The sequence below is a fragment of the Ambystoma mexicanum genome, chromosome 6p (assembly GCF_040938575.1).
Source record: "Ambystoma mexicanum isolate Mex_15411 chromosome 6p, UKY_AmexF1_1, whole genome shotgun sequence".
In the NCBI taxonomy this organism is placed as follows: domain Eukaryota; kingdom Metazoa; phylum Chordata; class Amphibia; order Caudata; family Ambystomatidae; genus Ambystoma; species Ambystoma mexicanum.
The window spans coordinates 1,362,643,215-1,362,671,016 of NC_090935.1; positions in this window are offsets into that span (position 1 = coordinate 1,362,643,215).

Sequence of the window (27,802 nt, forward strand, 5' to 3'; positions counted from 1 at the left end):
CCACACTGAATCTGTTGGGTGTCTTCATGACCATCAGTCCGGTTTCAGAGCTGCCAAAAGCAGGGGCGGAAACAACTCTCCTGAACATCCGCGAAGACCTGCTCTCCAACCGTGCGTCTTCATCTTGCTTAATCTCTCTGCTGCCTTTGACACTGTCAATCATGCCATCCTGCTCAACCATCTCTGTGATAACCTGGGTATCACTGGTCAGGCTCTGGCGTGGCTGACCTCTTTCTTCTCCCACAGACCCTCCCATGTCCAACTTGGCTCCTTCCTCTCCGATATCTTTTTCTCTACCTGGGGTGTCCCCCAGGGATCTAACCTCTCTCCCCGGCTGTTCAACCAATACCTGGTACTCCTTGCCCACCGCATAGCCGCTCTCTGCCCCAACTTTCAGTGCTATGTGGATGATGCCCAGCTCATTTTCAGGCTACCCTCGGCCTCCTCCTCTCCTTCCCTCATCTCTGACTGTCTGCCATCCAGGAGTGGTGTGCCGCCAATGATCTCTGCCTTAATGTCAGTAAGACTGAGATTCTACTCATCTGCACACCCACTCCCTCCTTCCCTGCAGCTCTCTGGCCAGCCTCTCTTGGCCCTCTTCCTGCTCCCACCTGCAAGGCTAAAAACCTCAGGGTCATCTTTGACTCCACACTTTCCTTATCTCCTCACATCTCTGATGTCTCTAAGAAGTCACACTACCAGCTGCACCTCCTCAGAGGTATTCTTCCTTTCCTCTCCTTCCCCCAGAAGCTCACTGTCTCCAGAGCCCTGTTTCCCTCTAGGCTGGACTATTGTAACAGCCTCTATCTAAATCTGCCTGCCTCTACTCTCCGCCCTCTGCAACTTATCCAGAACAGGACTGCAAGACTTGTCCTTGGCCTCAAGCCCAGGGAACGTATCTCTCCAGGACTGAAATCTCTGCACTGGCTCCCAGTGGCTGCGAGGATTAAGTGCAAAATCCTCTGCATTGTCCATAAGGTCTTCTGGGGCCTGGGGCTGCAATACCTTCAACTCTCTCTTTCTAAATATCTTCCTTCTCAAGCTCTTCGCTCATCCGCCTCCAACTCCCTCATGGTCAGTCGCTTCTCCAAGCAATGAGTTGGTGGTAGATCTTTCTCTTCGGCAGGGGCCTCCCTCTGGAATAGCATTGCTGCCTCCCTGAAACTTGAGGAGAACCATCTCCCGTTCCGGAAGCAACTCAAAACCTTCGTCTTTGCTTCTGCTTTCTCTCCCCTGCTGAATTCCTGGCAGAAACAGCACTGGTTACCTGGCCACCCTTTCTGATCTCAGGCCCAGGCCCTGCCAGTTGCCCACCTGCACTGCCTCCCTGGCAATCCCCTGCACCTGGGGACTGTTTTCTGTGTCCCTACAGTCCCCCTATCAGCACGTATGTCTGCACTTATCTTGTACTTGCCACCAGCTGGCCGTTTTTACTTATCTTATCTATTCTACTATCCCATGTACTGCACTTTCCACTCTCCCTTCCCCCACACACATTTTCCTTCCCATGCACTTGCGCGATCTGAATGACACCTGGCCTAGTAGGATCGTTGTCTGTCTTCACTTTGTCCCCCCTCCCTTGCCTCGTCGCACCTTGAAACACTTGTGTATAGGCGCGTTATAAATGCCATATCATATCATATCATGTCAATGACATCCTGTGGCTGCCTATCATAGAGTAACTCAAATGGTTAAAACCCAGTTGAAGATTGTGGTGTTTTTAGAACGTCAAAAAGGTCCCATGGTATTATAATATCCCAATTTTTGCTGTCGACCTCATCCAATTTTCGAATGACATTTTGAAGGTTTTTTTTTAAATGTTCCATCAATCCATTGCTTGTGGGTGGTAGACAGGAGTCCTAAGAGTTTTAATGTGCAGGATTTCCTTTACCTCTGCCATTAACCGACTCATGAAGGTAGTCCCTTGATCCATTAGGATCTCCTTTGGGAAACCAACTCGTAAAATAAATGGGATGAGCTGTGTCAAAATGTGTTAGGACGTATTATTCTACATTACTCAACCCTTTTTCCTTGTCTTAGTCTTTATTATTCTTTTGGTTACATAATATTGAAGAATACTACCAGCAGGCTTTAAGGGTTGTTGAAGGGGGTGATCACAGTATGCCATCAATGCACAGTGAATGGAAGCAGTATCCCTAAAAGGGAATGGTGGATACCATGTCTCATCTGATGATGCTGGGCCCTCCCCTTGAGGATCGCATCCCCTCCCCTCATGTGATCCTCGCTCAAATAGCCACTGCCATAATCAGGATCAGGTAGCAGCAGCTGTCCCCTGGCCACATGAGGAAAGGCTACCTCTGGGAAATGAGTGATGGCATCATCAGATTCACCACAGTACTCTCCTGCATACAAAAATTGCAAGACCTTTTCTATGCAACTAGTACTTTCTCTTGTCCATCACAAAACAATGGCTCAAAAAGTTACAACTAATAACTAAATCTTCTACTGCCACCATAGAATTCTAAAACATTTTCAATGAGACTCAGTGCAACCACTTAATGCCCTCTTGTACCTTCAAAGGATTCCAAGACTTTTTCTCTGCATATAGTATTTTCTCTCATTCATACCCTGCTAAACAGCTAGGCCAATTCCCGCACAGTGCCACCAGTGCACACTGACATGTGGTTCCACCTGCTATTCCATCTGTAGGACCAATACACTGACACACCTGCCAATGTACCTGAAGCACACCCTTTAGCAACTCCAAACAATTATGGGAGTTTTTCTCTGAAACTAGTATTTTCTCTCTTGCATCAAAAAAAGCTGGCACTGTAAATTACAGCCACTGAATATAGGCCCTCATTACGACCCTGGCGGAAAGTGACTGACCGGACCGCCACAGCGTAAATAGCGTTTCCGCCATTGCACGAAGGAGCAAAGTGCGGCCCATTCCGACCCATCGGGCACGAGCACCACGGCATGGCGGAAGTGCAAAGTCCGCGATGGCGGAAACGACCCCAAAACGGCCCACACCGCCGCCGTACGGCGCCCTAGGTGCAATACCGCCACCCATCACAGCGGACACCGCAGTGTGCGCCTACCGGAAAGTACGGTGACCGGAAATATACGGAAACGGAAGTTAAAACATGGGCCCGGAACGGGAAACATCCCGCCGTACACCTATAAAACCACTAAAACCACACAACCACTAAAATCACTACCCTGAGACACACCCCAACCCGTCATCCACCCTAGCGAAACCAAGAAAAATGGGAAAAGTAGCGAAGAAAGCGTGCGACCGCAAGCGGCAGGTCCACTTCTCCCGTGAGGAACTCACCGTGCTAACAGAGACCCTCCAGGAGAATGCTGCCGTCGTCTTCTGCACGCAAATGACCAGGACGGCACTTGCAAACAAGAAGGCCATATGGGCTCTGGTGGCACAGCGGGTAAGTGCGGTGGGGACCGCACCCCACAGCAATGCCGTAAGCGATGGGACGACCTGCGGATACGCGTCTGCAGCATACTCTCTGCCAACCGCAACATCGCCACAGCCACCGGGGGAGGTCCTGAATCACCCATCAAGTTGACCCCCTGGGAAGAAATCTGTGCCTCCACCATCGGAATGGAGAGCATAGAGGGAGTCGGAGGGATGGAGAAAGGAGTGCAGACATCCGAAGATTCAGGTAGGTGGGCCAAATGAAACAATGCCAAATCCACAAAGTCCATCCATGTGAAGTACCATGCGTCCACATAGTGCAACAGAAACACATGTCCAGGAGAACGTCCACACACATCGGCCTGATAGCGCACGTTAAAACCCACAATAAATACATAAATAATTAAAAACCCCTAAAACACGCACTACACGTGCAGCAGGCACACCCTAACTGCAGGCTGCCAAACAACTGCACCCTCACTCCACACACAAATGAAAGCACCTCCAAGGCCCCGACCCAAATCACCCTCAGGTACCACCCCAATGCATGTGATACAATGCCATTCCAATTCCCACAGACCCATCAATAACCCTCGCCCTCCTTTACTCCACCACAGGGTCCGATCCAAACGACGAGCTTCAGGACACCCCTACCAGCACACCTGCAAAGAGGGCCAAGACCAACGGCCAAAGACCCTCCACCTCAGCTGCACGCATCAAGACACGGCAGCAGCACAAATCAGGTGGCAGCACAGAGGAGGGAACATCAACAGGCACCCCAGCAGCCAGCATGCCCACAACACCACCACCACAGGTCCCCCCAACGGATGCCACAGAAGGCACTGCCTCTGGTGGCAGCAGCACCATAGGTGACACCCCATTGATGGCAGCATGCTCCGACACAGAAGACGGGGATGTCGAAGTCAGATCCATCCATGACCTGTCCCAATCCCCCTGTCTGTCCCATCCCGTACAACATGAGGATACCACGCAGGGGCACCCACAAGACGACGACTGGCCATCCCCCACAAGCCCTGTGGCAAGGCAACATGAGGACAACAGCCCCTCTGTGACACCCCCGCAAATGGCCATGGCCCAGCAGAGGCAACAGTCCCTCGACCAGTTAATCGTGCAACAGCAGCAACTGGCCACGCTCCTCAAGGACCATGCCGATGAATGTGGGGGCACTAAGGCAGACATAGAAACATCAACTGAGACACTTAGGGCAGAAATGGAGAGAAGTACAGAGACACTAAGGGCACAAATGGAGAGTAGCACCGAGAGCCTGAGAGTACAAATGGAGAGAAGCACCGAGAGCCTGAGGGGGGAACTGCATGCGACGTCCAAAGACGTATGTGCCGAACTTGCCGCAGTGCGCCGTGTGCTCACTGAGCTCTCGCAAACCCTTAGGGACATGCATGGACGTGAGCAGGCAGAGACATCATCCGTTGCAAGTTCCGTCCAGGGCAGCCCCCAACGTAGATCTGGGAGGAACCTGCGCTCCACAGGCAGGGGTGCCCCTGATACCCGCAGAGGGGGCTTGCAATAGCGACTGCCCACTGACAATGAGCATCTTTGGACACTGGTGTTCGGGGGGGAGGTAGGAGGGTGGAGGGGGTGTGTTGGGCTCACTTGGGTGGCGGGTCGATAGGGTGTACAACATGATATCACATATGCCATAAACAGTGCACGATCAACCAATGAGATGTGTGGACATTGATCTTTGTGTACGAGGCCATTATAGGCGTACAGTCCATATTGTGCATGTACCAGACACACACAGTGCCACGAGTCCCGTGTCCATGTATCAGCCACCAGGCGTGAGTGCTAGAAGCATGCATCTATGAGATGCTGACGAATGTCACGGCCCTCCTGTGCCTCGCAGACTCCTTGAGGTGCTGCCACATCCCCACCCTCATCATGACCATCATCAGGTGCTTGCAGTTCTGCGTCAGGGGGCATGGGCACATTTCTACGTACGCACATGTTGTGGAGCATGACACATGCCATCACCATCTTTGCAACCTTCACATGGCGGTACAGGAGTGCCCCGCCAGACCTGCTGAGGCAGCGGAAACGACCCTTCAGTAGGCCGAATGCCTGTTCAATGACTACACGGGTACGTGAGTGGGCATGGTTGTAGTCCTCCTCATGCTGGTCCCGTGGGTTCCGGACTGGTGTGAGGAGCCATCTCTTCAGTGGATATCCAGCATCACCTGTATGTGGACGAGAAACGTATGATGTGGAATGCCATTGCTACGTACGCACCCCCCCCCCCTTCCTGCCAGGTCATTGCCGAATCACATACCCCACATTATCATGCATGTAATGAGACTCACCGAGTAGGCAGGATCTGTTCCCTGCGTGTCGCTCCATGTAGCGTGGTATTGTAGAGTTCCTCAAGACCATTGAATCATGGGTTGATCCAGGGAATCGGGCACAACAATGTGTAATGATCCTGTTGGAGTCACACAACATTTGTACATTCAGAGAATGAAATTGTTTTCGGTTGCGGTACTGGGCCTCCATGGCATGTGGGACGACCAATTCCACATGGGTGCAGTCGATGGCACCAATGCAACCCGGTATGCCGGCAAGTGCATGGAATCCCACTTTTGTGTTGGTAATTTCCTGCTCCGAGCGTGGTAGGGAGATGTAGTCGTCTGCGTGCTGCAGGAGGGCATCGAGCACTTGCAATAGTGTCCGTGAGAACAGTGGCTGAGAAATGCCATGCAACTGTCCGACTGTGTGCTGGTAGGTGCCTGTGGCCAGGAAGTGGAGTACAGACACCACCTTCAGTAGGGGTGGGATGGCGGTTGGGCTATCTATCATGCTGACAAGGTCAGCCTGTGTCATGTCCACAATGGCGGCTATGGTGTCCCGGTCCAGACGGTAGAGGGTGTGGATCTGCTCATCAGTGAGGTTGAACGGATGTGCTCGGAGGCGTGGGATTGCGGGCTGCCTGCGTGGTGGTAGTGGCTGTGCTGGCGGCCCTTGCTGGCCCTGCCTTGGCCTCCTCCTCCTCCTGCGTCTCCTCCGTGCGGCCGGTTGTAGTTGGTGTTTGTCTTCTTCTTGGAGTTGGAGTACTTGCAGTGCTATCATGTCCCCCAGGGCCAACATCGCGAGTCCTGCCGGTAGCATTTCGGTGTGGTTGTGGGAGGAGACTGGCTGTGCAATTTATGTGTTTTCAGGCTGAATGGCCTCCACCTGTGGTGATTCATTCCACCTGTGCAAACTGCTCTCCCCTTTGGCCGAGCACGTCCCGCGCACAACGCTGCAATTCGTGGAATGGCATCTTGCTATTGCAATCATGTATTTGTACCCGATGGCCGTGTAACATTGGTTGATATGTTCATTCTGCTGTGGTCCCATTGTTTCACATACTATCTGTGCAGTCGCGAACAGACTTGTGAAGGGTCAGTGGAACGTAGTACTCGAGTAACGGTGGGCCCTCATGCATCACTGTACCGAGTTGCAACGACGGGCGGGGCGTCCCATTCGTGGGTGAAGGCAGTTGCCATTTTCACACACAGCCGCACTCGATGGATTAATTAGTGTTTTCAAACGGCCACAGATGCCTCTCCGACGTGATGTTGCAAATGAGGAATTCGAAGGGCGGCGCTTTCGGTTTTCAGCTAGCGGCGAGGAAATGCCCACAGGTCGGACTGCAAATATAACGTACTATTGTTCAATGTCCTTGAGACAGGGGCCATGGCGAGGATGCAATGATTGATATGAATAGTTTGGGATGCGCAATAGCGACGTGGGCGATGAGGCCGGACGCTCCCAAATACATGTTACTTCACTACACTGGAATTACGGGCTGGGGCACTGTGGATTTTGCAGGCTGCATAACGCACAGACTCAATGGATATTTCTAATGTTATGTGAGTAAATATTCAGGCGTTTTAATCCCGGGATGAGGGAATGATGAATGGATGCATGGGCAGGTGATTTGATGCAGAGTTTGCCATGTACAGGGCTTCTTGGGATCTATCCGCCTCCCCTACGCTATGTGATGCAGGGCTGCCATAGTGGGACCATCGTCTATCTGGCCTTGTTGAGCCCTCCCTGTCTCGACGCGCCCTCGGACACTTGTGTCCATGCACGTTACCAATCCCATCTGATGGATTCTGTTTTCACAGGCGCATGCACAGGTACACTCGTTTGTGATGGTGATTACACCTCGATATAGATAGTTATGAGTCGCAAGTGGTTTTTGGGTGGTGATGGACCTTTGGAGTGGGCTAGCATGCATATGGCTGTGGATTTAGTGTGATCATTGCAGTGAGTCGTTGGAATGTAGTACTGATGGCCATTCTGTTCTTTTTCTTTTCTTTTGGTTGACAGGTATCTCCTCCCCTTTTGCCACTGCCATCTGTATGCCACTCCTGCAGATGGGTTTTACTCCCGACACCTGCTGCTTCGTGTTAATCAGTGGAGCAGCATTACGATCTTATGGGACGATCGCCAATGGGCCACATGCCCTTACGCAGTACTGGTGGCTCGGAGCAACATTTCGGCCTTTCAGCTGGACTAGTGCCTCCCCATTGGGACGGCCCTGCGGTTCTGTGCGCTTCCATGTTGCCTTTTCGTACGTGAATGTGGCTCTGTGTACCATGATGGAACAGGGCGTCACACAAGTAGTGGCTGGTCATTTCTTGCGGATGCAGCCCACAATGGTGAAATGTGTTTTGGAGTTCATGGCCTGATGGCTGTATGGGCTTGGTGATTTTGATGTGCATTAAATTTCTATTCTGATTTGGCCCGTGTAGCGTTCTTCTTTGCAAGTGATGTGGCATATTCCTATTTGGGGAGCGATGTATTGTGAGGAGATCTGCATTGGGTTCCAGCTTCGGAGTTTAGTTGCGTGGTACTGTACTGGGCGCGTTTGCCTACGAAGCCCAGTGAGGTCAGGGATGGGGGCTGCCAATATGACTGTTTGAATGTTGTCATGCTCAGGGGCGGGGGATTGGGTTTTGTGTAACAGATGCCGGTCAGCCAGGTGGACTGGTGGAATGATGTGATTTTCGGAATATTGCTGGTCACAGGTGCCTGTGTTTGCGTGCGTTTCTTGGTGGGGGACTGTGGTCATGTCCATTGGGATGGCTTCTGTATTCGTGCCATCTGTGCCCTGCAGCTCCCATTGGCCTCTGTTGTGTTTCTTTTGTTCGTTGGCATGCATGGGTGACTTGTACATTTCACTGGTTGCATTGTGACTTCATTGCACCTACGGGGAGTTGTACTTTGTGGGCAGGGAGCGGTGTACAGGCACTCAGTGGGGCCGTTTACGGTTGATTCGCGATGCCGTACTTCTCACCATGGCGGAATGGTACATTCCGCCATGCTTGATGGCGTTAGGTACATGTCCGCTAGGGTCGGAATTGGCGTACCCTTGCGCCATGGTGGTGTTTACGGTTTGGCATGGCGCGCGCGCGCGTGCTTGGTGCAGTTAGCGTTGGCGTTCACTACGGTGTCGCTAATGGCATCGTACTTTGCGGTGACGGGTCATAGTCGCACCGAGCGCTATTCGATGGCGGTATTGCATTTCCGCCATCGTTTTCCGGATTCCGCCAGGGTCGTAATGAGGGCCATAATCTCTTCCTACCTTCAATGAATTCCATGACATTTTCTCTGCAAGTACCAATCACTAGTATTTTGTCTCATTCATCACAAAAACATGCCACTGAATGTGCTGTCCTCCTCCAAATAATTCTTGACTTTGTCTCAACTAGTATTTCACCTTAAATGTTACAAAAATAAGTCACAAAAGGTACAGCTACTGAGAATGATCTCCTGCTCCCTCCAAAGGATTATAACCTTTTCTCCCACAATTAGTATTTTCTATCATTTATCACAACTAGGTAGCACATCTAGTACAATCTCAGAGAGTACTCCAATGCCCCCAAAGAATTCAAAACGTTTTCTCTGTCATTAGTATTTTCTCCTGTTAGTCCCAAAATGATGGTGCACTGATTTACAGTCACCAAATATAATCTCCTCTTACATCCAATTAAATATAAGATCTTTTCTCTTAATGCATTATTTTTCTCTCATTCATCATAAAAACTGGTATATGCAGTAAAATCACCAAATGTACTCATCTGACAAGGAATTCCAAGCTTTTTCTCTGTTGCTAGGATGTCACTAGGATTTTCTCTCATCCATCAAAAGATAGCACACTAAATGACAGCCACTGAGTATGCTCTCCTCCTGTATCCAAAGAATCCTTCAAATGTTTCTCTGCAATTAGCTTTTTCTCTCTTGATAAAGAAAATGACACACCCAGCACAGTGGGAGAGACCTGAGGATATCCTCACTCCTACTCCCGATGGATCCTCTTCTCAGGTGGCCAGGGAAAAGCCATCACTTTTGGATCCTGCCCCTGGGTGTGGAGAAGCAAGGGAGGATAAACTGGGTTTAGGGTCCTTCGGTATTGGGAGTGGGGTACCCACAGGTAAGACATGGCATCCCTCTTTCCCTATTGAAAACTAACCTAACCCTCCCCGGGCCTTTATGGGCTATTGTAAAACATCTCCCCTCATTTTCCCACACCATACCTATGGCAGTACTGAGACGAGGAAGAGGCGACTAGGAATAATGAACACTAGTAACTCCTTTCACCACTCTAGTATTGGGACGAGGAAGATGCCTGCAAATTACTGTGAACCTCAGGCATGTCCCTCTAACTACAGTCACGCAAATCCAATTGAGAAACCACACCTGCAACCTGTCAAGTGGTTGCAGGTGTACAAGAAGAGAGGCAGAGAGCAGTAAGAGGACGTTGGGATCTTGTGGAGCTGCAGACAAGGGAGAAAGAAGAGAGGACGCCATCTGCATCTGTGGAAGAGAATCGTAGCTACCAGCAGAGGTGTTGCTATGGGGGGCTGAGGGGAATATAGCTCTGGGTCTTTTGATTGTAGCCCCAGATAGAATCTCAGGGGCTACAACCGAAAGGCTAGCTAGCCCGAGTCCCAACGGTCCCCAAATTAGTGTAACTCTGCATCTTTGCCAGAGCTAGCAACACCCTTGGCTACCAGCATGTGCAGGGAAGCACCCGGAGTGCAAGTGGGGCTCGCAATGACTGGCTGCCAGCCAGTGAAGCAGAAGGGAAGCAGCGAGGACGCCAGAGAGGAACAGCGAGGACCGGTGAATGCAGGAAAATGACACTCAAATCCGGGGGAACTCCTAGGGACTACGCATAAGTAATGAAGTGCCGTATGAATCCTCAAATTGAATACCGAATTGAATGAAAACTTGAAGCAAAGCTAAATTATGCATATTGAAAACCAAACTGAATGAAAACTTGAAATAAAGTTAAATCACGCATATTGAAAACCGATCTGTATGAAATCTTTGCAGACAAAGCTATTAGCTGATGGAAGTTAAAAGGGAGAGTGACCATTTAAAAGGAATCTACAAAATAAGAGCGCATGTATGAAAGAGCATGACAAAAATCTGGGGAATATAGAAAACCACCACAAAGTGAGCTTTATGAATAGATACAGTGCAGCAATGCCTAAGACTGGCATGAGATGTGTGACACTTTATGGGAAAGCCAAGAGGCTAACCAGGAGAAGCAAGTGAGAGTGTGAATCTGCACATAAAGCCAAGAAGCAGCAAAGAGAAGCTAAGTGAATGTGAATTAGTACACAGGGAAAAATGCAGAAGAACCTGTGTGGGCTGAAGAGCCCTGGGTTTCTGGTTGCACGCCCAGGGATGGGTGGACCTGGTAGTCTGACAACTGCGCCTAGACCAGGGAGCAAAAAAATAAAAGCCAGAGACATTGTGAAACAAACCAAGAAGGAGCACTGTAAGTGAACTGTTGATGCAATCCAGAAGGAGGGTCAAGTGGAACTGGAATTGTGTTGAACATTGGGAGACTGAAACAAGTTGCTACGGAGAAGTCTTGGGGATGGGAACCATGAGACTTGATGGACTGAAAATGTTGTCTTGATGACGGAGCCTCAAGACCCTTTTATTTTTTACTATGTTGACTTGAACCCTGAGGATTGCGTGGAACTGCATTGCCTTGATCTTAAGGAAGGGAACCTCAAGGATTTGTGGAACTTTCTTAAACTTGGGAAAGGGAAGCTGAAAAGGAAGCTAAGAGCTGGAAGAAGCTCAGAACATTGTTTTGATCAACATTTCTCTGATTATTGATATCCCTTCATATTGTTTAGTTTTCGTTGTGAGGGCATGGGTAGGTTTTGGACACAGATAAACTTTTAAGTTGAACTCTGGTAATTGCTCCCATTGATATACATAAGACAGAAGAGGTTGACATCTCCTTGATCTCGACACTGAGACTATTAAGTTTGTTGCCATTGCCTTTGGTGAACAGTCAGAAGGTGGGCAGGAGGGATCAGTTCTATCTATGTACTCCAATGAGAGGCATGCTAGTACTACATCCATGTCTCCATATCTTGTTTTAGAAACATTGCTAAGTAAATGCAAACAAATTTAAAATAAGTTGGAAAATCACTCTGAGATATTAAAAACAATACTACATACATGTTAAATGTATAATTCATATATAATGTAGTTTGTGAAAGGGACCCTGACATTTATGAGATAAGCGAAAGTAAAACACCAATTTGAGGGGGACGGGCAAGGATCCCAAGGAAATTATGGAAGATTGGATATTTATGATTGCTATAGAACAAAAATAGGTTGAGTGTAATATGGTGCCAAGTGTAGAGGTCATAGAAGAGATTGGCAATGGCTACTGTCAGGGCTTACCTTGGATCTGTGCACTCTAAAATAGCCCACCTCTTAAGAAGTAAATGTACGTTGTAATTAAAGCAAGTTTATTTCAAAGCAGCCCTGAGTCTCCCTGAACCACAAAACAGATACAGTATATATACATTTCCAGAACAGTTAACACACTCCCACATTTCCCTCATGTTCCCATACACAGTCTTCATCCAAAATACAAATGGTTTAGCCCTATACAAATAAATCTAGTCCCCACAATCTCATTGGCTGCCTTCACTGTTCCACCATCCCCTTAGACATACAATTCCAGGACATTGCAAATACAAGCCCAACCCTCTTCTGGGGTTCCTTCCTGCAGCACACACAACCCTTATATGGGCATAAAATACAGTTTTAGTACTGATTCCACTAGGTCACAGATCTGCAACACTAAATCTAACACTCAGGGTTTATGTATGGGCACTTCACTTTATGAAGCTATAGAGAGCTAACAAAAGGCTCCATTGATCGGGTACTAACTCTTCATTTCTTCAAACATTCTAACACCCTGAATATTTATTCTTGGCATCCTCTCGTGCCCATTCATTATGCAACCACCATTTCAATCCACCTGGCCTCTGGTCCCATGATACTCTTTTTCTTGCTAATCTATGTAACCCTCCCATAACCCTGCAGGGTTCTTCGCTTCCAGCCACCCTTCTACAGTTTTAGTCACCAACCCCAGATTGACTCTGCCAGGTAGTAGCTGCTTCTTTGGCTTCTCGAACAACAATTACCAAGCTCAAAGCCCTGGGCCCATTGCTCTTCATTCTATTTCCACTCAAAATATCTGCTCCCTTGTTGTTGCAGCTGTCACTCTGCCAATTGATACCTTTCCCTTCAGCCAGTCAGTTTTCCAAACAAGCTAGAAATCTATTTCACAAACTCAGGTGTCAGCCTACACAGCTCAAATCTGTGGCATCCAATCACCCCATGTACTTCCCATGTGTGCATGTTGATATTTATGTATGTGTTTTCAAAATGACAAGATCCCCTCATAATGGGTTTTGTATGAAGCTCTGCACTTTAAATCGCATTGCACTAAGGTGCACAGTGTGTTTCTATATTATGTTGCTATGTGTATGGAAATGTAAATATATAATACTAGACACAAAGTAACACTAAAAAGTAACTTTTAACAAACCACAATTAACTATTCTAGATACATCCAAAACTGCAATGTTGTAACAATATTGCATCAATGTTTGTCCCCTCATAGCATGAAATGGCAGTGGCCCTAGCTTTTTACAGGTTAGCAGATATTATATAAACACTTCATGGCATGTTAAAGGAACAGTGTCTACAAAATCTTGGCAAAGACAAAAAATACACAGGATAAAAATGATGATTGGCATCAGGATCTTCATTGCAAGACTCATCCATGATGGAACCCATGAAACCAAAAGTCAATCCACAAATCAGATGTAATGCCAGCCTCAAATTACATGGCCTGGTTCAGTTTGTGCAATTTGGTAATAGTCTGTGCAAGTGTCTCATTCATACCATCGTACACAGGTACAAAAGGTGCAACACAAACTACCAATTTTGCTACAAACCCCACCCTCCATATCAATAAGGCGGTTGAGGATGTAGTGATTCTGTAAGGTCATCAGCTTCAAAGCATGCATTTCGTCCTTGATGGCACTAAAGGCTAACTCTGAACAATTTACCAACAAAAGCAGTTTGAATTAGGTAATCTGGAGCCATTTTGCATTTGCTGTGGCTTGAACACCTGGGGCCAGGAATGAGGCAAACACCATCTCAGACTTGTTAAAAAGTCTATACTGCTCACGAATCCTGTTAAGTGCTTCTGTGGATGCTACTGAAACATAATTTAAGCATTTGATCCTACTGGGAAGTTCCATCTTCATAGGCTCAGAAATGTTTGATGCACTGTCCTCATCCAGAAACCCAAAGGATGCAGGGGGCACAGGGGGCTAGATAGGCACCAATTCAGTTTTGAATACCAAACTTCCAAACATCAAGTGTTTTTCCGGAACCACATAGATGGGCACATGCAGTTTAGTAAAACTGTACACACACCCCACTAGGCCGGAGGCAATTGCTGATAGGAATTTGCTCCACAAGTCCAAGCTGTGTCCAACAATGCAGTTGTTCCTCCAGCCAGGTCAGCAAGGCGTATCATGCCACTGCACTTTCATTAGTGCCTACCGGCATCCTGCCATCCTGTTTAAAACACAGAGAAAAAGGTGTAAGTAGCTGATTCTTAACAGGATTCTCTGGCTCCTTGAGCCATGTCAGACATTGTATATTTGATGGTTCGAGATATTTCCACAATCTTCAATAATTTCTGCTACCATTTCATCAGTATAGCCCCTCATTCCACCAGCTCTACAACACTTCACCCCTTGCTCCCATCGGATATCTACGATAATAGAGATTCAGTTGTACCCTTCTGGCACATTGTACATTATTTTCCTGCTCCTTAACATCTTTTCTCATACATTCATCTTTGTCAACAAAAATTACTGAAGCTGTAACAGACTGCCCTTGAAACTGTCCTCTAAACCAACATAAGGCTAGGTGCACCAAACATAGGGCAATTCTAGATTCTCTTTCATCTGGAATAAATAACCTAGGTATGCCAGAAGCATAGGGAATGAGTGAGCAGATATAACAAGATCCTGTAGATTTCTCTCTCCTCACATCCTTCATTTGCCCAAACCAAATATTATCAGCCGCAAACCCATGCATGTTTACAATCTTATAAAATTTGGTTCATCATACATTTTCACAGATTCTATTTCCATGTCTTTTGGAGGCCGTAACAATACTTCATTGAACTCTATACCCCTAGACAATTCATGAATATTTACAGTTGTTCTTCCTGATCCGTTAGAACAGAAAACTAAAGAAAAAAGAAAACCTGCACAACTAACAATCTTAGTATTAATTTGACACTTGATATTTCTGTTACACCTATGAGGGAATATACTCAGAATGGTCATCAGTCTTGTACTGGTCAACTGGAGTCAAAGGGAATTTCTTAGGCCTTACTTAATTTACATTTGTATCCATCTCATGAGTCAATGGGGGGTATCATTTCTCATGTCAGTTAGGTGGAGCCAACCCCAATGTCCCTACACTTTAACCGCTGTTGGAGTGGCAAGAATCCCCTTTGAGGGACCGTGAAATTTCCTCTCACTCCATCATTGTACAAATGTTCTAATGGAGATATGATCCCTGGGGAGCAATGGCTGATTCTTCTACTGTTCAGATCCATTGGCACTGTCTTTTGTGGCAGTTGACTGTTGATGAACAAACTCAAATTGTGAAGATGTAATTCTGACAGCTTTAGTTAAGTCCCAAGGTGCTCCCTAAACTCGTCACCCAGAATCTCTGCAGAATTTTGGCGATCTGCTGCAGTACATACAGGGGTAAGTGATGTACTCATCCTACGCCCTGTGAACATCTCATGTGGGGAAAGGTAATTATCCTTTCCCGGCTGCTTCCTCAGATGGAACAATGCCACTGCTAGGCAATATGGCCATTTCTTTCCTAGTTCACTGCAAAGTTTAGAAATCTTCATCTTTAATAAACCATTTAACCTTTCCACAATTCCATTGGTCTGTGGTTGATACCAATCGCAACCTGTACTTGATCCCCAAAAGTGAAGTCATTTCTGCAAACAGTGTATTAAAAAAATTGGTTCCATTATCAGACTTCAAAACCTCACAGATTCACCATCCTGGAAGTACTTCCCTCACCAAAATTGTGACTGCTGACTTGGTATCAGGGTCTACACAGGGACGAGCCTCAAGCCATCGGGAAAATGGGCAAACAATGACAGTTAAATATAAAAAATTACGGTAACTCTGTATTATGGCCACAAAATAGATATGCAACTCCCGGAAGGGTCCTGAAGGGCGGTGTATGATACCCCCATCACTTTTATTGTGTTTCCAGGATTGAGTAGTGTGAGCTGGGTAATGTAGTTGCTCTAGAGCCACATGAAGTAAATCTACACGCATCACTACCTTCCCTGTGTGCTCCTGTCTCCACATAAAATCTGTGGGTGAGAGAGTGCATCCCCTCTTTTCCCAGGGGGCCTCCCCTCTTTACCCAGAGCTCTTCTCCTCCTTTGGAGCTTTCCATTTCCACCCCACAGTTTGAAGCAAAGGGACTGCAGTATACAGGACTGGCAACTGTACCTGCTGGCAACAAAAATTCAAGTGGTATTCGCCAAGTCCTGTCTTGAATCCCAGAGACCCATTTTAGCACAACCATGACCCCATAAAAGAACAGAGCCATGTGCACAGGCACCCCCCTTATCATGCTGTAATGTGCATACAGAAGTGCTGTTGTTCTTACTGGGTACATCCCTGGAGTTGAGCATAAAATAACTTTCTCTGCGAATGCAATGGTCATATTTAGTTTTCTAACAAAGTCTCTACCCAAAAGATTCAATGGTGTATCCATATAATATAACAAGGGAGCCGATACATTTTGATTACTCACCTTGATATGCAAATCTTCTGTGTATGGAACCGACAGGACTGCCCCAGAAAATCCCTGTGTGTCGATCGTTTTACCAGATAAGGGACACTCATCTGCCTTAATACAAGATTTTGTAGCCCCTATATCTTTCATAAACAAACAAGTTACATCTCCTATTGAAATAGCTAGCTGGGGTTCTTCTTCCACATCAGCAGTAACAGACAGGACTGGACATGCTAGAGATTTCTGTGAGCTTTCCTAATCTGAATACACATTGGCACCCAGAAGCAGGGAAGGATTCCCTTCCAAAACACTCACAAGTATGCGCCATTATTCCTTGAAGTAAATGATTCTTATCCCATGTCTGCACCGATGCCTGTGCTGGCTTCACCGACTGAGGTATATAGTTCTGTGCAACTTCAGTCACCGGGTTCTGACCAACCTGAACATGCTGTGGTTGCACAGATCCTGGGGCACATGACAGGGTTGGGGGCTGCATCTGTGGTGAAGGACTGTATGGAAAACTACCAGCAAGCCCACATGGATTAGCAGGTGAGCCCAAAAAATACATAGGTCTACTCCGACAATCGCTTGACAAATGCTCAATTTTCCTGCTAGACCAGCATAGAACTCCATACAACCCTCCATACTGACCTCCCAGCCACCCAATCAACCGGGCCTCATCCCACCAAACCAGCCAAATGCACCACCTCCTCATGGGACTGCTCCTCTTCCCATCTGCCTAAAATCAGGAACATACCCATCTGTCCATCTTGATTCAAACTGTCCCTGTTGTTGCCACTGTCCCAGCTGTTCTTGCGCAGAGCCGGTAATCACTGCTCCTTCCAGATTAATTTTAGCTAATTGCTTCTTGACAAGCTTGGCTTCTGCTTTTTGTGCCTGATAAGCATTCTCTTTTTCCTTTTCCAATTTTCTTTCACAAAAAAGAATAATATGTGCTTGTATCTGCCTTGGCCTATCTCTTGTATCTCTACAACCTTGTATTAATCATGCTGAACCTCTTTAGGAAATCCCTTGTCAACATATGAAAATAAATGTCTATGTTCTTATTTCATACTTCACATGTGTCTGCTCTCCACATTTCATGAATTATCCGAATATATCTATAGTAGGCTAATCGTCCAATTTCATTGTTTTAGCTTAAATTGAATTAATGTCCGGCATACCGGGGTACATCACCCGTAGTGCCTTCCACACATCTGCCCTACAATTATTAAAAGGTGATCCATCATATTCATTTGATTTTAGTTTAACTTTGTGGTATCCTGTTTTCATTCACAGATGTTCTGATTGTTCCCCAATTAAAGCTGAAAATAAACTCTTCAAGTCTCCAACAGCTAACATGATCCCAGCAGTATCTTTTTCTAAAGCAAAAATCCACTTCACTGCTCCCACAATGAACGAGGGCAGTGCATCCATTAAATTATTCTGGTCCATGTGTGACCAGGGGACATAATAAGCTTTTCCTTGTACTTTCTGAAACAGTGGAAATTGAGTTGCGCTTATTTTTCCCATCCTTCCATTTCTACTTACAACTACCATGCAGTGACCCTGGCATGTCCTACAAACCCATGGTGTGGATTCTGTGACCGCTGCTACGGGAAATGCTGAGGCTGCTGCACCCTGATCTCCCTCTCCAGTAACATCTTCCCAATCCTCATCATCTTCTTCTATTGCTGCATCCATCTCTCTTCATACTTGTTCAAATCCTAGACCTAAAGCACCACTATTCTCATCAAGGTCTACCTTAATATCTTTGATGGAGGGTTTATCAAGCCTTGAAAGTACTTGTCCATACCTCCACTTCTCCAATCCAACCTTTCCTTCCTGTCTTTTCCATTCTTCCCTGCCTTGCTTTTGTAGTCCCAATACCTCCTCTTCTCTTTGTGACTCTGTTTCCTCCCAATCTCTACACATCTGTTTTTCAAGTTCCCTTCTCAACCTATCTTCTATTCTGGCTGTCGAAGGCCCTTCCAGTCCTCTTCCATTGGTCCGTCAAACCAAGAACGTTGACCTTCTCCCATCTTCTAAGTCAGCCAGTTGTAACCTCTCTGCTAATCAGGCTGGTGAAGGTGTAATTTCTCTGCTACGCCTCATTCTAAATCTTACGTAGCCCCTCTCTTAAGGCGTTGGATCTTGCCTTCATCTATCTGCAATCAATGGAGTAGTTGTTGGGGGTTCATACTCTGGGTTGGGGTATCCTTCAGCAGGTGCCAAGTAATAGCACCCATATGGTGGTTGGTGTGGAGGGACCCTCTGCACCTATCTGTTATATTCCACTTGCACATACCTGCAGCTCCCAGGGGGACGTTTGCCATTGCTGCTTGCCCTTGTCCTCCTGGTGGCTGTACCCAGGATGGTGTGGCAGGCCCCATACCTATCCATCATTCATTGGCAGGCTGCAAGGGACACCACGTTCGTCATGAGCACTTACGGGTCTGCCAGGCTTCATGCTACATCATGGCCCTGCCTCGCGGCAAAGGCTCCCATGATTGGTGACGGTGTTGTTTGTTTGACAGGGCCATGACCAACACCAGAACTGCTTGCAATCCGCATAAAAGGCCAGCAGAACCTCCATTATTTGTGTCATATTGCTCCTGGTAGCCTTGGCTGCTCTTCCCTCTTCCCTGGCCTTCTGACTCCTCCTGTTATTCCTTGACATTCCTTGGTTTCTCTCTCTCCCGGTTTCCCATCCTCTTTCTCCTATTGTGGTTGCCTGCACTGCCTAATCCCACCTGGCTAAATCTAGGGTTGGCTCTTGATGAGTATTGATTACTGCAGTTCTACTGCCCTTGCATCACATGAATACCACAAGGCGAGCCCGTGGTGTAAGGGAGCTGGTCTCTGACCTCGCTCAAGTACCCATTTGGTTGAGTCGGAAGGGGGCTGGAACTCTTACCCACACTACCAAAATACACCCTGGACAGCCCGCGAGCTGATGCCCCTAAGAAGACAAGTCAGACAATGCGTGACAGCCACCAGTGCACTGGTAAGTCATGCCCCTGTGATCAGGCACTTAACCGAATAAGACGCCTGGAGTCAGGACATGGAGGCATTGTAGGGACTATGTGAAAAATTACAGGCATTGTGCCTTGAAGTCACGGCCCTTAAACAAGAGAATGTGACCCTTAGAGCGGCCTTATCACATGATGTTGCAGCAACAGACTCTGAACTTCCGTAGCCCAGTCAACAACCAAGAAAATCAATGCGGACCCCAGGAAATTGACTGAATTAATAAATCATTGTATAATCCAATTTCTATTTCGCCTAGTCCATTCTGACCATGATAAAGCCAAGATTGGCTACATACTGAGCAATCTCGTGGGGAATACTGTGGTCTGGGCAGCTCCCTACATATCCACGAACAGCCCCATCTTGGACACTTTTCAGGAATTTGAAAAACGCATTTCTAGAAGCCTTTCAATCACCCAATTTGATGTCCCGAGCTCAAAATCAATATGGGGCTCAGGGTTTGATCTTGTACATCGGCCGATTATGCCAATTAGTGACTAATGTCCAGTGGCCCGATGTCACCAAGCGGACATTGTTCAGACGTGGATTAAGGGAGGACAAAAAAGATGAACTTGTGCACTATGGAGAACCCCAGGATCTCAATGCCATGATTGATTTGGTGCTCCGGATGGTTCACCGGTTTGCGGAAATAAGAGGGGAGAGGAGACAGACCGTACAGAACACTGCAACCCTCAGATCAGCTCTCACATGTCCTGTCGAGGCAATAGAGGATCTGGGGAATCTATGCAGTTGGGGCGATATAAGGTCCACTCACTGAGAAAGAAAAGAAACAAAGAAGAACCAATCAGTTATCTCTGTGCTGTGGGGTTTCTTGGCATCTCCTAGTTTCCTGTCCAGTTCGACCACCGAGGTCATCGGAAAACTAATGGGCTTGTTGTCTGAGGGGAAGAAGACACCAAGCCCATCCTGTTCTCCCATTCTTCCCGATCATTGTCACTGTTTGATGCAAGCTTCTCGTCTCTTGGTTCTGGATATTCATATTTACAATCCTGCCACATGGCAGAACATCTCCACTTTGGCTTTATTGGATTCCGGTGCCTCGGGTAGCTACATCGATCAAGCATTTGCCGTGGCACATGGTATACCTCTGATCCAGAAGGATGTTCCGGCCATGGTGGCCTTAATCGACGGGACACCAATATACTCTGGTCCTGTTACCCATCATTTGATACCTGTCCATCTGAAAATTAACCAACCTGGTGAACAACTTGCTTTTGATGTGTTGCTGACACCCTCCTATCTGGTGGTGTTGGGGCTGCCATGGCTCACCCGTTGATCAATTGGGCTACTCAGACATTGTTATTTAGTTCTAACATCTGCACCTCAATCTGTAGTGAGGATGGCTCAAGAGAACACAGCACTGTTTCCATGCTTAACAATGCCGATCTTGCTGCATCCTGTCTTTGTGGCATCCAGGGTGTACCCAGGGAATATCAGGATTATTAGATGGTTTTCTCAGAGTCTGATGCCATACCTTTCCCTCTGCAGCGTCCTTTTTACTGTGCTATTCCGCTTGTGCCTGTCAAAGCAATACTTCACAGGAAAATCTATTCATTGTCGCCATGAGAACGAGAGGAACTCCAGCAGTACCTAAAGGATTGCCTACAGAAAGGATACATTGTACATTCCAGTTCCCCAGCGGAAGAGTGCATTATGACCTTGTGCAGACTGCCATGACCTGAACAACATTACTTGTAAGGACCGACACCCGCTACGCCTTATTCGGGACATTCAAGCATCTTTAGTGGGTACGCATGTCTTCACCACGCTAGACGTACATGGGGCGTACCACCTTGTTCGCATCAAAATGGGTGATGAGTGGAAGACTGCCTTCAAGTCATCCCAGGATCACTTCGAATATAGGTGTATACCGTTCGGGTTGCGCAATGCCCCAGCTATATTCCAGAGATTCATGGATGTGATGTTTGCAGATCTTTTCAGATTAAGCATGTGGGTATATCTTGATGATATTTAGATTTTTTCTACCACCCTAGAGGAACCCCATTGGCATGTGAAAAAAGTTCTGCATCGCCTCGGTTCCAACCATCTTTATGCCAAGCCTACTAAGCGATAGATTTCGTGAAGAAATATCCTGGCCATCTGCACAGCGGTGGGAGGACTAGACATGGGGATAAAATGAGCTCGCTTTGAAAAATACTCCACCACTACCATGATGCAGGAATTGTCATCAGACTTAGGTAATTCCACTATGAAATCCACTGCGATTCTGTGACATGGTTTTGGTGGAGTTTCTGTGGCTTGCAATAGTCCTATTGCTCTTTGTCTCGATGTCTTGGTTTGGGTGCAGATGGGACAGGACGTAACATAGGAGACTACTTGTTTTCGCAGTCCAGGCCACTTCTCTTTGACTTTACAGTTCACTTCGCTAGGTGTTAATTTGCGTGAGAAGTAAGCAATGGGATGTTCCACAGAAGTTAGGGGGTCAGATTGCAGCAAGACTGCCACGATGGCTTTGTCGGATACATCTGCTTCGATGACAAAGGGAGCGCTGCATCTTCCATCAGGATAAGATAGACTTCATGGGACGACACCGCTCCCTTTGTCATCGAAGCAGATGTATAGATCGTAGATAGTAGCGCAACTTAACCATAACGTCCCTTTAACAAAGTTTTTTCATTGAATTTCATAGGTTTTTATTAGTCCAACTTAACCATAACGTCCCTTTAACAAAGTTTTTCTTTGAATTTCATAGGTTTTTATTAGTCCAACTTAACCATAACGTCCCTTTAACAATGTTTTTTGAGCGAATTTCAAAGGTTGTTATTAGTGCAACTTAACCATAACGTCCCCTTAACAAAGTTTTTTCATTGAATTTCTTAGGTTTTTATTAGTGCAACTTAACCATAACGTCCCTTACTTAATATCATACTTACCCAATATAGCAATATTTGCGTCCAATTTACAAAGTGTCACCTTAAAACTCTGCTATTTCCCACCTTCTAGAATCATTTTTAACACTTCTATACACTTTTTGCAACTATTTCAACTAGTTTTGCATCCGTGGACATCTACGAACATCTGACTTCATTGCAGACCTTTCAGACAGTGCCAGATGATCATACACTGGTGCGCGGCATGATGACGTGTCCGAGAACCCGTCCGCACTTCACGATAAGATCTGTGCTTCGCGGACATTTCGGAACTGCATTTTCTACTGATGTAGGAACTTTCATCTTCAAAATATTCCTTGCACAGCTCCAACACCTATTGCTACTCATTATCCATTAACAATCTGGTACACAGTACATACTCTTAGCAAAACTGCTATTTATCTTAAAATGGCATCAGCTAATTCCATCCCTCCTCCCCAAGAGCCACCACCACTGCTGTAATCAAGCAGCATGAGAAACACTGCCCCCTACCTTAGAAATAACACACGCGCAACATTTTCCCCTGTCCACCTACCCCTCCATATTAGTGTTTGGCGCCTCTTCCCTCATTTTCTCCCCACATTTCGTTCTTAACTCTCCTGCCAAAAAATAAATATATCCAAAAACAACAAAAGAAATGTTCCTTTAGGAACCACCTTTCACAGTTAAAAAATAGAACTAAAAAAAACCTTATAGACTCCATCTACTTTATATTTCTCAGTAAAGTACATAGACTCAATAAGATTTTCCAACATTTCCATTTGCATTTTGTGTTATGCTAATGGGAATATTGTGGCGTTCATCCTCTGTTCAAGGGACTGAAACAGTGGATACTGGCCCGGCAGCCCAAGTTATCAGGTCAAGCGAAGCGATGGGTGGATAACGGGGTCTCTGGACCATAATCCCCCTATTCCAGCCCAGGTAATGGTGGATGACAGCCATAAGCACCCTAGGTTCCCAAAGCGGGAACCCAGGGTGCTTAAAAAAAGGATTTTTCTTCCTAGAGCGGGACGCCTCTGGCGTCCCGGTGTAGGAAGGAAAATCCTTTTCCAAGATCGCCACCATGGAAAGGGAAGGCGGGGTTCCATACAGGACCGCTCTTCGCTTTCCATGGAAGCCTGTTTCCAAGATGGCCACCATGTAAAGGGGAAGCGGGGTTCCATACAGGGCCCCTCTTTGCTTTCCATGGAAGCCTGTAGAAGGCGAAAAGAGAACCCTATGCCCTTATTACCACAAGCACATTTTTCTTCCCTTTCAAATCTATCCCAATTTCGAATAACTTCACCACAAAGCCAGTCCCAGGTGGACATGGCCACTTTAACCCCATGTGTTGTCCCTCATGGTCATGGCCAGTAGCCAGATTGTCCGGATCATGACCTTATTCCATGATCTGGAGAATCTGCCCACTGCCCATGGCCACAAGCTACACCTCAGTGTAGATTTGTGAAATGGCACCACATTTATAAGCCTTTACAATATTTTGTGAACCCCCCTCAAATTCTGCTCCCTCTTGACAAAATCCTACCAAACTTTGCAAAAACATGTATATCTAGATCTATTATCAGTTTGCCAAATGAAGTGTATATTCGTCAAATGGCACCTCATTTATAAGCCTTTACATTATTTAGGGACCCCCCCTCTAATTTTGCCCCTCTTGACAAAATCCCACCAAATGTCGCAAAAACATTTATATCTAAATGTATTATCAGTTTCTCAAATTAGATTCCTCAAATGGCACCTCATTTATAAACCTTTACATTATTTTGGGACTTCTCCCTTTAATTTTTCCCCCTCATGACAGAATCCCACCGAACTTTGCAAACTCACTCAGAATCAAATTGGAAATATGCATACACAATTTCATGCAGTTCCATTAAGTGGCGCCGAAGTTATAAGCCATCCAAGAACTGCATTTCACCAACACTGTAATGCTGAGGTTTTTGCGAACTTTACAGGACTGTTCGCTGACATTCGCTGCAAAAAACGCCTGGTTTTTTTTGCTTCTTGCAGCCATATCCCATCCCATCCTCATCACCCCTCACCTCCCCAGAGATTATTTGATAAGTTTGACAAGTGCAATGTTGTGTATTCTAATATGTTTTCACTCCGATGTTTGCGGCCACCGACCGCTGTCCGCGAATCCAAGATGGCAGGCGTTTCCAAAAATCTGACGCACTTCACTCTCTTCACCATTCAATCAGCGAACATGTTGCATGTCTGCGGACATGACACAAGCCGATGAACCAATCGGTGTCCTGTCCGTGGAGCGAACAGGGAAGTGTTTCCACGGAGCGTACATAGATATCACACATTATTTTGACTTACATTTTGGTCATTTTAAAAATAACTACTGGACGGATTTACACCAAATTAAAAAAGCACGCTTTTGGGACCAAGCCGACACTCCTGAAGCAAATTTGGTGGAAATCGATCCAGCGGTTTGTGCTGTAGGCGTGAGCAAATTTATTCCCATTGTGTCTATGGGAAAAAAAGTCATTTTGGGACCCCCCCTATAACTTTGCCCCCCCTTGACCAAACCGCACCAAACTTTGCAAAATAATTCAGAGTCGGCCATATACCTTTTTTGCAATGTTCGGTGAGGATTCGTCCAGGGGGAGCAAAGTTCTAAGCCGCCCAAAAAGTGCTCTTTCTATGGGATTAGCAACTTATCCATAACTGCGTAATATATATTTCCAGAACAGTTAACACACTCCCACATTTCCCTCATGTTCCCTTATAAAGTCATCACCCTAAATACAAATGGTTTAGCCCTATGGAAGGAAATCTATTCCCCACAATCTCATGGGATGCCTTCACTATGGCACCATCCCCTTAGATATTCAATTTCATGATATTTCAAATACAAGTTGAACCCTCTTCTTGGGTTCCTTCCTGCAGGACACACGACCCTAACATGAGCATACAATACAGTTTTAGTACTGATTCCACTTGGGCACACACCTGCAACGCTAAATCTGACATGCATGATTTATGTATGGGCACTTCACTTTATGAGGCAAACAAAATACTCTTTTATCAGGCACTAACTCTTCATTTCTCCAAACACTCTGACACCCTGGATATTTACTCTTGGCCTCCTCTCAGGCCCTTCCATTATGCGACCACCATTTCAATCCATCTGGTCTCCGGCCCCATTGTACTCTTTTTCTTGATTATCTATTTGACACTCCCATAACCCACAGTTATTTTCCCTTCCATTCCCCCTTCTACAGTTTTAGCCACTAACTCCAGATTGTCCCTGTCCAGGTGGAAGATACTTCTTTGACCACCCGAACAACAATTTCCAAGCTCAAAACCCAGGGCACATTGCTCTTCATTCTATTTCAGCTCCAAATAGCCACTCCCATGTTGTTGAAGCTGTCCCTCTGCCTTTGCGCCTTGACACACTTGTCTATAGGTGAATAATAAATAACAAATAAATCAATCAATCAAACAATCCCCCTTAGCCAGCCAGTCTTCCGAACAAGTTAGACATCTATTTCATGAACTCAGGTCTCAGCCTACACCGCCCAAATCTGTGGCATCCAATCTCCCCATGTTTTTCCCATGTGTGCATGTTTATATTTATGTACGTGTGTTCAAAACTACCACATCCTCTCATAATGGGTTTCCCATTCAAGAGCCTTTTGCTACTTTGTATGAAGCTCTGCGCTTTAAATCTCATTGCGCTAAATTGCAAACTGTGCTCCCATATGATGTTGCTATGTCTATGCAAATCTAAATGCATCACACTAGACACAAAGTAACACTGAAAGTAACTTTTAACAAACCTCAATTAACTATTCTAGATACATGCAAAACTGCAACATTGTAACAATATCACATCCATTCTTTTCCCATCATAACATTAAAATGGTGCGCAATGTGAACCTTTCCTTTCTATTGGGATAAAATCCATCTACCACAACACTACCCATCACATTTCAGCAGCATTTCATGAAGAGGCCTGATGATTGTTTTGTATTACCCTCTTGGAACACTTGAGGTTCCTCTTATTATTTCTCAGAAGGGGATTTGTTGGAGTATATGCAGTGGTTCCCATTGTTTGCTCTAGAGGAAACATGGTCTGTGGAGCCTTTTGAAATTGATGGGAAATCAACCATATATGCCCTGGCAATTAGAGGACCCAGAGGGAGGGATAAAGGGAGTTTGCTGATCCCAGTGCATATTAAGTGGGAAATTGTGAGGTTGGAGGCCAGTACTGATATGGTTTTAGCTGAGATTTTTAAATGGAGAAATAGATCCATAATGGAAATCCTGATAATAACTATATAGATCCTCCAACTATGGCTATGCACCAAAAGAACATTAACACGATTAAGGAGTTCCTAACCAAGGCTCCTGGAAAGTTGTCTGTAATTGTGTGTATTGATTTCAATTCTAAAATTCCCCCCTGAGACTGAGGCCTTTGTACAGAATGAAGGCTCTGCTCCCATTCATTATTCCACGTATGATTCAAAGGCGAGATCATGGGCCTACTTGTTACACCAATTTGGCCTAAAGATGTTAAACAGCCACTGTCCGGGAGATAAAACAGGAGGATATACATGTGTGAGTACAGAAGTGCATCAACGATTGATGACCTCTTTATTAACCATTGGGCATTACCAAAAGTGATAGATATTGCAATTAAGATAAAGGTAGAGAGTGATATATTCCTTTATGTTTTATCTTAAATATGGAGTACACTTCAGAACATTTGGCTATAAATGGCAATGTACAAATTGATATGGGGCTAAATAGAATGCTGGGTTGTATAGGAAGTAGAGGTAATAGAGAAGTGTGGTGCCCTTATAGCAGCAATAAATTGACATGTGCATTCCGACAGAGTGTGTACAATATATATATATGTGGGGGTAAAGTTTAAAACAAATGTGGAGGGGTAAGGGCATGGGATTTGCTGAAAATGTTTGGCCAGGCTTTTATGAGAGCAGGAATAGATTTCTTTGATTGGGATTACTTAGTAATGTTGCAGTTCAATGTGCGCTATTGAAAAAACTATCACTTATTCATGTTTTAATAAGTTACTGTATTGCTCTATAATATTAGCAAAAAGCCAGATGAGTCATGCCACCCATTAGAACAATAAAGACAATTTACAAAGTTCACACTGCAAGATAAATTGTCATTCGGCTCACTTGTGCCTGTGTCACTTATGAGCTATGGTTTCTGTCTTACATGAAAGTGAAATAAATGATACTATATGTTTTTATAAATTTACTAC